The sequence below is a fragment of the Adiantum capillus-veneris genome, chromosome 6, assembly GCF_014529385.1.
Source record: "Adiantum capillus-veneris isolate H3 chromosome 6, ASM1452938v2, whole genome shotgun sequence".
In the NCBI taxonomy this organism is placed as follows: Eukaryota; Viridiplantae; Streptophyta; class Polypodiopsida; order Polypodiales; family Pteridaceae; genus Adiantum; species Adiantum capillus-veneris.
Genome location: NC_140936.1, coordinates 158974490 through 158985791, shown reverse-complemented (window position 1 = coordinate 158985791; position 11302 = coordinate 158974490).

Sequence of the window (11302 nt, the reverse complement as noted above, 5' to 3'; positions counted from 1 at the left end):
GCACATTTTAGATAAGTATCTTCACTGATCTTGATAGATTATCTTCCTTATCGATAATTTCTTTTACTTATATTGTAACTCATCCTCCTTTCCAAAACCTCCATCGATGTTGGCAATGTGGTCATATAGGACACATTTGTTGGCATTTCTTTGGGTGTATGAAGCAACATAAGAGACACAAGTGGGATGTAGATTTGGTATTGATGCTAATTAGTGAGGCATTTGTAGTGGCTGTGTATACCATGTGTCACCTTTGCCTCTTGTTTACCTTCTATCCACTTTATGTGCACGCTTTCTCCGTGTTGATTGCTAGATGATGATGCTTTTTTCATGTCCTGCCATGCATGAGTGGTTGACAAGGTTTTCTAATGGGGAATTTTACTTGTGTCGATCTTGGTGATGGTTCAACATGAGACATTATTGGTGCAAGTGATGTATATGTGTCATTTCCTAGTGGTTCATCTTACACTCTTCATCATGTGCATCATGTTCCTAAGCTGAAATAGAGTTTGATCTCTATGAGACAATTGCGAGATAGTGGATTTCATGTATTACTTAGAGAGTAGTATTTTCAAAATACATAAGGATTCACTAATGGTTGCGAAACGTTTCTGGAGTGGCATGATTTACCGTTGGCATGTTTCTCATGTACGAAACAGTTGTATCTCTATCACATTGTATGCATGTACAAAGATGCAAGGTTGGTGCATGACATGTTTATGGATTTTGTGGATATAGATGTAGAGCAGGAGTGCTCTCGTGAGTGGCAGTAGGTTGAGACATGGCCAATATGGAGTTCTTAGGTATGCTCATGATAAAGGCTAACATGGTTATGCTAGGACATGTGGATTTGAGTCCTTATGGATGAGGGGGAGGTGACAACCATTCTGGTGTTAGAGTTGACACATCCACACGTAACTAGTCGTAATGGTGGTGATGCATATGATGCAGATAGTGTTGAGGTTGCTAGGTTAGTCAAAATTATACACTTAGCGACAGTGTTGAACATTCATGTACATGAAACTCGCATGATGCATGGTGGAGATATGCAAGTACTTACAAGATACCTATAGGATATGTGTGTTGGCTCTAGCAGTGACACACATATTTGACATATTGCTAGAGAAAATACAGGTACATGTAGACACTTTGAGAGAGCCAGTGTATGTAGGTTGAGAGCTGATCTCTCACCATAATCTTGTATATACTAATAGTTAGCTAGTAGGTCCACTTATCAACACGCTCGCCTTTAAGTGGGAGGTTGTTGGGGTTAGTGGGGTAGGCCTCTTACCCTTGATCGAACATTCAGGCTACCCACTCTATCTACCTTATTCTTTATATATAAAGTAAAAAAGAGGTCTCTCACCATCATCTTCAAAGATTGTTTCAACCATAGTTGTTCTCTATTCTCCATATGCAACACACAATGCACTCACAATGCTCTGGAAAAGTCCTCTATGCCAAACTCACAGAATTTTAAACATGTAGAAGCATGATAGATTCCTTGCCAAGGATGTGGTGGAAATCACTCCATGAAATTGTGCCAAGATAGATTTCACAATGAGAAAGCTCATCGAAAATACTTATGATGTGGATTTTCTTTCAGATTTGGATCGGTCATGAGATGGATTAGTAAGACTATAGGGTGAGACATGTGCAAGAGAAATAAATCCAATTGCTAAAAGTTCAAGCCAAAAGTGAGCTTGAAATAGTGTTATGTTAGGATTTAGGCCAGCTGGCCGGCCGCCCATCACTAATCACTAACCCTCTATTATTTGGATATAACAAAAAATAAGGAGTGGTGAGCATTATTCTCACCGAGAGATCCACCAAAGCCTACGTCTCTACTGCACTGCACCGCACTGCACACTCCTATGCACGAACTCCCATAGCGCCTAGCACGGTGGTTTCTCAATCCGTCCCGATGCATGCATGGACATTGAGGCAAGATAAAGTTTGAGCTTCTCTCAGAACTCGAATGTGCAAGGGTCTGCAGAGGGGGGGAAACCCAATTGATGGTTTTGTTTCACAATGTGCTTCTGAGCTTGGAAGGCAAAGGTACTACAACTTAAATCAACCTTAGAGTTCTTGTAGAACCACATGATGTTGACAAGAGTTTGACACTTAATATAGATAATGTTGAACTTTGAAGAACAAAGTGTTGGTGGAGTTTGAAACTAACACTAATGGTTTTTGAAGCATAGCATTGATTTTTGCAGAGATATCGCTCCAAATTGATATCATTGGTATATCTTGGTGGTAGTGCTATAGAGAGGGTAAGCAAAGCTACATAGAGAGTGAGAAACAGAGAAGAAACAAGAAGAAGAGTGTGTATGTTGACCACACGCACACACACACAAACACTCACAAGTGCTCTTAGATTTGGCAAGCACGTGTGTGTATGCACAAACACATGCACCCACATCTCTGGCAAAGCAAAAAATAAGCAGAGAAGAGAGAGGGAGTCTCTTGGGCAGTCTCTCTCGACATTCTCATCGGAGAGATTGAGAGAGGGTTGATTCGGCACACATACAAATTAACCGGACGTTCTCTCTACACACACACATCAATTTTCATATTTTGACAGTCTCAGCATCGGCATCGACATCGTCATGGGCAAGCAATTTTTGATACACATAGGAGTACATCTCAAATATGTTCTTTGCGGTTTAGAAATCAATTTCTTCTAAGTCATTTTCTATAAATGTGTCGGCCTTATAGGTACATGTGGAGAAGGTTCACAGGTGCTCGTTTGCTACGGGATTCTCCCTCTTCTTTGAAATTTTCAGAGGGCTTGTTAATGCATACCTGTTTTGGCACATTTATAGCATTTGTGGTTCCAAGCTTATCATAGTTTGCTATGGTTGATAGATTCATGTTGTAGTGGGAGTTTATGTGTTGTTTTATGCGTGATTAGCACTTGTGATGCTACTGTGCTCTGTTAAGAGCGGTTTTCACTCTTTGTAGGGAGAGGTATCAATACAGATTGCTTGCACCATATTGGCACCTATTTGTGTGTAGATCTTGCTAGACTAGCAGTGATTACTGAGACTTGATCTGGAAGAGCCCTTTTTAAAACTATGGCTAGTCAAGTGTGCATAACCTTTTTTGAGGGTCGTTGTGTGAGTTTTTTTGAATCCGAGCACTCGGGGCAGGGTTGGATCCCCTTTTGTGGCCTCGCCATAGGTTATGTATAGACGGGTATAGGTGCTTTTGACGCCAAGTTGGCAGTCACCCATTGACAATTTATTTGAGCAGTATATGTTAGTCTATGCCTAGTGATTACTTTTGTTGGTTTATGCGCTATTTATGGTTCAGGTTCGCTTGAGATTTTGATCTTCGAATAGAGGAGACTCTGAAAAAAAAAAATCCGAGAGTCATCTATACGTATTCTTGGAACACTTGATTATTCACATATTGATTTCGCTGCATATTGTCTCGAGGTTTTTCTCCTATTACAAGGAAGACACTGTCGAAATTCTCCTAGAAATTTCACCATGTCTTTTGGTCACTTTCTCTTGAAATATGGCTATTGGTAGTGCTTCAGACAAGGATCGGTACTACATTAAGAAGTTTGATGGCAGAAACTTTGCAATCTGAAAGCAGTGTATGCGCGATGTGTTGATCAATAAGGGTTTGATAGCACCATTGTGTGAGAGAAAATGAAATGCTTATACTGATGATGAGTGGGAAGATTTGAATGAGCGTGTTATGAGGACCATTTGCGTACACCTTGGAGAATCCATTTGCTTCACAATAATGGATAAGACCAATGCCAAAGATATATGGGATGCCTTATGTGTAGCATGGGATGGAAAAAGTGCCTCGAATAATGTTCTTCTCATGAAGAAACTTATGCGCATGAACATGAACGAAGGCAACAACGTTAACTCTCATTCAAATGAGTTCAACAATGTCTTTTCGCTGCTTACTTATAAAGGTCTTAACTTTGATGATGAGATGAAGGCCATCTTCTTGCTATGTTCATTGTCATCGTTATGGGATACGTTCAATACAGCCATAGCTAACTCAACACCCGATGGAAAGATTGTTTTTAGTGATGTTACTATCCCATTGCTCATTGAGGAGATTAGACGAGAGTCTCTTGATACAAGTGGGCATGGTAATGTGTATTTTGTTAGTGGCAGCCATGACAAGATAAGGCAGCGTGATTGTAGTCATAGTTGTTCTCAGGATCAGTCGTAGCAAGAGTCATGGAAGAGACAAGAAGAACGTTGAATGTTATCTTTGCCATAATAAGAAACATGTGAAGAAGGATTACCGTGCATTTTAGTGTGCAAATGGCAAAGAAAGTGAAGTCTGACACACCTAAGGGCACCGTGAAGATACTTAATGTTTTTGAGTCTATAGCTGTTAAGACCATTCTTGGTGTGTTTTTCTTCACCTCAGATTTGAGTCTTGATGCATTATTAGCTCTTGACGAGTGTTATGCCTAAAATTGGTTAATGGACTCAAGGTTCTAGCTTTCATGTGACTCCTCATAAGGAGTGGTTCTCCATATGTATTTCTAGACATGATATAGTGAATTTTGGTAATTCTTATGAGTTTGATATATGCGATATTTGGGCCATAAAACTGTGTATGTGTAATGGCACAAAGTTTATATTGTAGAGTGTCAGACATGTACCCAAATTGACAAAGAGTTTGATATTTATCAGGCAATTATCGATTTGGGTTACCCTACTATTTTTGCACATGGTTCTTGGATAATCAAGAAAGGAAACTTGTTCATGCTGAAAGGCCAAAAATCTAGCTTATTGTATTCACTCTATGTCTCTTTAGTGAAAGAGAATTCTATTTGTGTAGCTAAGTTGTCGCCTACAAGGTTATGGCATAGCCGACTGGGATAATGAGTTAGAAAGAAATGAAGGCACTTCAACGTTTTGGTTATATCTCCGTGTTATATTACTCTAAATTTTCTTTATGTGAGCACTTCATTTACGAAAAACAAACTGGGTTTATCTCAGCGCCTTTAGACAAAGAGTTAGGAAGCCCTCTAGATCTTTTTCATATTGACTTATGTGGACCTATGCCTCTTAAGTCTCTAGGGAGGGTACTATATACTGTAACATTCATAGATGACTCTACTAGGAAGGTGTGGGTTTATCTCTTGAAGCAGGAGAGCAAAGTCTTGTGTCTTTTAGAAGTTCCTTGCCAATGGTAGAAAACCAGTTAAGTAGAAAGCTTAAGCTTTGCGAACTGACAATGGAGACAAGTATAACTCCTCTCACCACACCTTACACACTCGCTCAAAATGGTATTCGGAAAGGATGAATAGGACTATCTAGGAATGGGCCACTCTATGTTGTCTACGACCACTTTACCTTAGGAGTTTCGGTGGGAAGCTGTCATGACGGTTGTTTACTTGATAAACCGGTCACCTAGTGCATCATTGAAGTATAATCTTTTGTAGGAGATGTGAACGGGCATGCATTTGGGTTTGAAGCATTCTCTCATGTGCCAAAAGAACTTAGGTAAAAGCTGGATCCCAAATCACACATGTGCATCTCGTGCACCTGAGCATTTCCAATCAAGATTGGACTATTTATTAGTCACTGATGCGGTGAGCCCACTTGTTATAAAGAAGCTATTTAGGTGGAAGATAGCGTGAAGTGGGAGCAGGCTATGCAATCTGATTAAAGCTTGATCTTAGCCAATGAAACTTGGGAATTGACAAAGTTACCAAAGGCATTGCCTTGCAAATGGGTGTACAAAAAGAAGTACACAATACAGCCAAAGTATACGGCTACATTGGTTGCTAAATAATTCAAGCAGAAAGAGGACATAAATTTTGATGAATTGGTCCAAATGGATATGAAGATGGCATTTCTTCATGGGGATCTGGAAGAAGATTTCTACATGATGGAGCCAAAAGGTTTTGAGATAAATCTTGAAAAGCCAACAAGGGTAGAACTCGTTTGTGGACTCAAGAAATCTTTGTATGGACTAAAGCAAGGCTCAAGGAAATGGTACATCAAGTTTGATAAGTACATTTAGTCCTAAGGTTATGCACGGAGCCAAAAGGATCACTGCTTGTGCACAAGGAGATTGAACAATGGTTCCCTCATCATTCTAATCTTGTACTTGGATGATATGCTTATAGCCGGGAAGTCAAAGATGAGATTTCACTTCTCAAGGATTTCTTAAGCAAGCAGTTTGCCATGAAAGATTTGGGCGATGCACATCACTTTCTTGGTATGCATATCAAGAGAGATCGTAAGCATGTAATACTTGAATTATCACAGGAAGAGTATATTCACAAGGTCTTGCGATGTTTTAACATGGAAGGGGGCAAAGTATTGAGTACCCCAATGGATACATATGTAAAAATTGTTACCATATATATGTGGTAGTGATGTGTGTGAATGCACTAGGACCGTTGGGGCATTTTTTCCATCTTTAGGAGGTTTTTTCCCCCGTGCATTGTATATATGCCCATCACTCTAGGGCTATCCATCTTTCCATAGCACACTAAGTAATACACTCTCTATTGTGTGCCTTGAGCTTCCTTCGTCTTCTCCAAGCTGTGTGTGTTTCTCTGCAACCCTAATTCCAACAATTGGTATCAGAGCAGGTTGCGTCCTCCCGGGATTAGTCGCCAGATGCTCCAGTACACGCTTGCTCACTTTCTCCGATTTCAGTGAGCTTTGGCGAGCGTTCGCAGGTCGACAAATACTTCGGGAAGCTCTTAGAGCTTGGTCTGCTCAGATTTTTGATTTGGGCTCATTTCGGCCTCTGTTCCACTACAGGTAGTACTGCACAGGCTATTTCGTCATTTTGTGCAGAATTTCTATCAGTGCCGTTTTCTGCATGACAGGTGCCTTATAGTCTTCTACGGTTTGTGCTATATAGCATGTGTTGTTCTCGCTCCATTTCTCCTATTTTAGGGCAGTTTTCACATCAGGTGCAGCATTTACCATTGCTGACAACAACAACACAGATGTGTTTAAGATGTTTGCTGCTGAGGACCAGGTTGGATGGGGACAACTACCCTATGTGGGCTTATATGATGCAACATGTTCTTGTGTCAAAGGGTGTCTGGAACATTGTACAGGGTATTGATGTACATCCTGGTTCTGAGGATGTAGGCGATGTTGAGGATATTGCAGGTCTTGCTGCAAGGATTGCTGCTGTTAGAGTTGTTTTGCCTACGGCGTAACAAGCTCGTTGGGATGTTAAGGATACGCAGGCTCATGCATTGATTGCGTTGTCTGTGAAGTGCACCATTGTTCCTCACATCCGTTCAGCAAAATTTGCAAAACAGGCTTGGGATATTTTGGCTGGTCTTTATGCAAGTCGCAATGAGGCTAAAATTGCTTTGCTGCGTAAAGAGCTGGAGTCGAAGATTATGCATGAGGAAGATGATATGGACATTTTTCTTGCTAGTGTCAAGGATATCAATGAGCAACTCATTTCTGCAGGTGAAGTCATTTCACACAGTTCCCTAGTGCAGACTGTTCTTGATGCCTTACTAGATTCTTACCATACTTTTGCTAGTACTTGGAGACTTATGACCCAAGGAAATCCAGAAGTTGTCAAGTTTGATGCATTATGCACATTGCTGTTGCAAGAGTCTCTTTCTAGAAAAAACAGGACTAGACAACGTGCAGTTGAACGGGCTTTTATTGCTTCTCAAAGAAAGGGTGGTAACAGCAATGCAGCCACTTCTTATGGTTCTGCTGCGAGTGGCAAAAATTCTGTTCCTAATACTTCTGCTGGCAGCAATTCGTCTGGAAATTCTGGTGATAAGGGGAAAAAGAAGATGCGTTGCCATTATTGTAAAGCTAATGATCACTTGATCAAGTCGTGTCCTAAGTTGAAGGCCAAAGAGGCTAAGAAGAAAGAGGGTGGTTCCACTGCAAATGCTCGTTCCACTACAAATGCAGCCATTGTTGAGTCTCCTGTGAAAGGAGACTGTGATGCTGATGTTGATGCAGAATGGGCTTTTAGCATAGAGTGCACTTACAATCCTGCTGTCCATGATGCATGCTTGTCAGTTTTGCTGCAGATTCACATGTGTGGTATTTCGACAGTGGTTCTACAAAGCACATTACCTCACATAGTGAATTGTTTACCTCTCTCGAGTATGTCCCTCATGGGATTTCAGTCACTTGTGCCAACAATGCCTCTTATCCAGTTCAGGGAGTTGGAAAGATTGTGCTTACTGCTGCTAATGGAAGTTCTTTCACACTTGTTGATGCACTTTATGTACCTGGGATCAAGAAGAATCTCTTGTCTGTATCCGCACTTGCTAGACTTGGACTTGTAGTCAAATTTGTGGATGACAGATGTACAGTTCATGATCTCAGTTTTGGTGATGAAATTGGTGCATCTGGCCTTTTGTGCCATGGGCTGTATAAGCTCACTTTGTATGAAAAGTGTGGACAAAATTTTGCAAATGCTGTTGCAAATTCAAGGGCTATTTCAGATGCAAAACTTTGGCATGCACGTTTTGGTCAATTGAATTTTGCCAGTTTGCTGCGTTTGCAAAAATCTGATATGGTTGCTTCTTTGCCACCTCTTGAAGGCTGTATTTTGGGTAAGATGCAACGTTCTAAGTTTCCAAAGGATGGTTCAGTTCGGGCCACATATGCAGGTTGCAGCTTGTGCATAGTGATGTTTGTTGGCCCATGCAAACTCCGTCCTTGGGAAATTACCTATACTTTGTGACTTTCATTGATAATTACTCCAGGCATGCATGGATATTTCCGCTTAAAGCGAAGTCCGAAGTTTTATGCGCTTCAAACAATTTCTGGCTATGGCTGAAAATGTCTCGAAATGTACTATGGGCACCCTCCGTTGCGATCGAGGGGGGGAGTATATGGCTCATGAATTCAATGCATTTATGGCTAATCGTGGGATAAAACACCAATGTACAGTGCCTTATACACCTCAGCAAAATGGTGTTGCATAGAGGAAAAACAGGTCATTGACGGAAATGGAACGATGTATGGTCAAAAGTCAAGCTTTGCCGCATTCTTTTTGGCTTGAGGCCATCATGTATGCCACTTATGTACTTAACAGGTGTCCTACGAAAGCTTTGCAGTCTATTACTCCATATGAAGCATGCCATGATAGGAAGCCTTCTATTGAGCACATGCGTGTTTTTGGTTGTTTGGCATATGCTTTGGTGCCACAAGTGCAGCGCAGAAAATTGGATGATAAGGCTGTCAAATGTATTTTTGTTGGTTATAGTGATGAAAGCAAAGGTTACATGTTGTATCATCCGTAAACAAAACGTATTCTGGTTTCTCGGGATGTAGTTCAGCCCTTGCTGTCATGTACTAGAGACAGTAATGTAAGCTCACAGGACATTTATGACACTTTGTTGCCTCTTTTTAGTGGTGGAAATACGAATGTAAGTTCCAATGAGACAAATGTACAGCATATGGGGGTTTCTGTAAATGTTACAGATCAGCCTATTACTGATGCAGATGTACATGATGTACTTGATGAGGAAAGGGCTGAAAATGAGCAGGCTAGAGGTATGCCAAAATGGATGGTGCACACTTTGCGTGACAATAAATTGGATGCACCTTTGTCTAGTCATACTCGTTCAAGCTCTCGCCATGCATCTTATACATCAGATTGTTATGCTTTGGCTATGTCTAGCTTACATGATGTTGAGGAGCCTCTGACTTTTGATGAAGCACAGAATTCAGAAAATTGGATGGCTGCCATGCAATCAGAATATGATGCACTTCTAGAAAATGGCACATGGACTTTATGTGATTTGCCTCCTGGCAAAAAGGACATTGGTACAAAGTGGGTTTACAAGTTGAAACGCAAGCCGGATGGTGAGATTGATCGCCATAAGGCTCGACTTGTTGCAAAGGGTTATGCACAACAAAAAGGCATAGATTATGAAGAGACTTTTGCTCCCACTTGTCGTATGACTACTGTACGTTTTCTATGTGCATTGGCAACTCATTTTGGTTGGGATATACATCAATCAGACATTGTTACTGCTTTCTTGAATGGTGACATATTTGAGGAAGTTTATGTAACGCAGCCTCGCGGTTTTGTCATAAAAGGACAAGAGGACAAAGTGTGCAGATGTAAGAAGGCTTTGTATGGGTTGAAGCAATCTCCTCGTGCTTGGTATGAGAAAGCTGACACTCATTTGATTAAACGAGGCTTTCGTAACAGTCCAACAGAAAGCACATTGTATGTAAAGCGTGAGGATGATGTATTTCTCATTGTGGTTCTTTATGTTGATGATTTGCTGATCACTGGACCAAATGAGAGACATATTGTTGAATTTAAGGCTGATTTGAATGCTACTTTCAAGATGAAAGATTTGGGGATGTTGCATCATTACTTGGGTATACAGTTTAAGCAGTGTGATGGTGGTATTGCCTTGTGTCGAAAAAGTTACATACAGACATTGCTATGTAAGTTTGGACTTGAGGATTGCAAACCTATTGCCACTCCCATGGAAACAGGTTTGAAGTTGAGTCTACATGATGTTGGCGATCCTGCTGATGTCACTCTTTACCAAACTGCTGTTAGATGCCTCATCTATGTATTGCAACACGAGGCCAGATATTCAGTTTGCGGTCCCACAGGTCATCAAATTTATGCATAGCCCAGTGTCTAAGCATTGGCAGGCTGTCAAGAGGATTTTCCGCTACCTTAGTGGCACTTTACATCTTGGCTTGTTTTATCCCAAGGGGGATCATTGCCGCCAGACTTACATGCTTTTTCGGACTCAGATTGGGCTGGTTGTTTTGACACGCGAGTGTCCACAAGTGGTTTTTGTTTCATGCTTGGCAGTTCATGTATATCATAGTTGAGCAAGAAGTAACCTATTGTGGCCACTTCAAGTTGTGAGGCGGAGTACATGGCAGTCTTCACAGCTACGGTTGAGTGTGTATGGCTCAGACGCCTTATGGCTGATTTGGGTGTTGGACAGGACACTGCCAACACTATCTACACTGACAGTCAGAGCACATTGGCAGTTGCGAGGAACCCAATTTTTCATGCTCGCACAAAGCACATTGAGGTGCATTACCATTATGTCGGGGAGAGGCTCTCAGCAGGAGAGATCAGCTTGGCTTATGTGCCAACACAGGACAACCGTGCAGATCTTTTCACAAAGGCATTGTCTCGTGAGAAGCTTGAAGCTTTCCGCAAAGCTTTGGGCTTACTCCCCTTTGTGGATTGATCATGTCCTCAGGGCATGGCACTTCCCTTTACTCATGTGCCAGCTCTTATTCACCGCATCACTTCAGGGGGGATTTGTTACCATATACATGTGGTAGTGATGTGTGTGAACGCA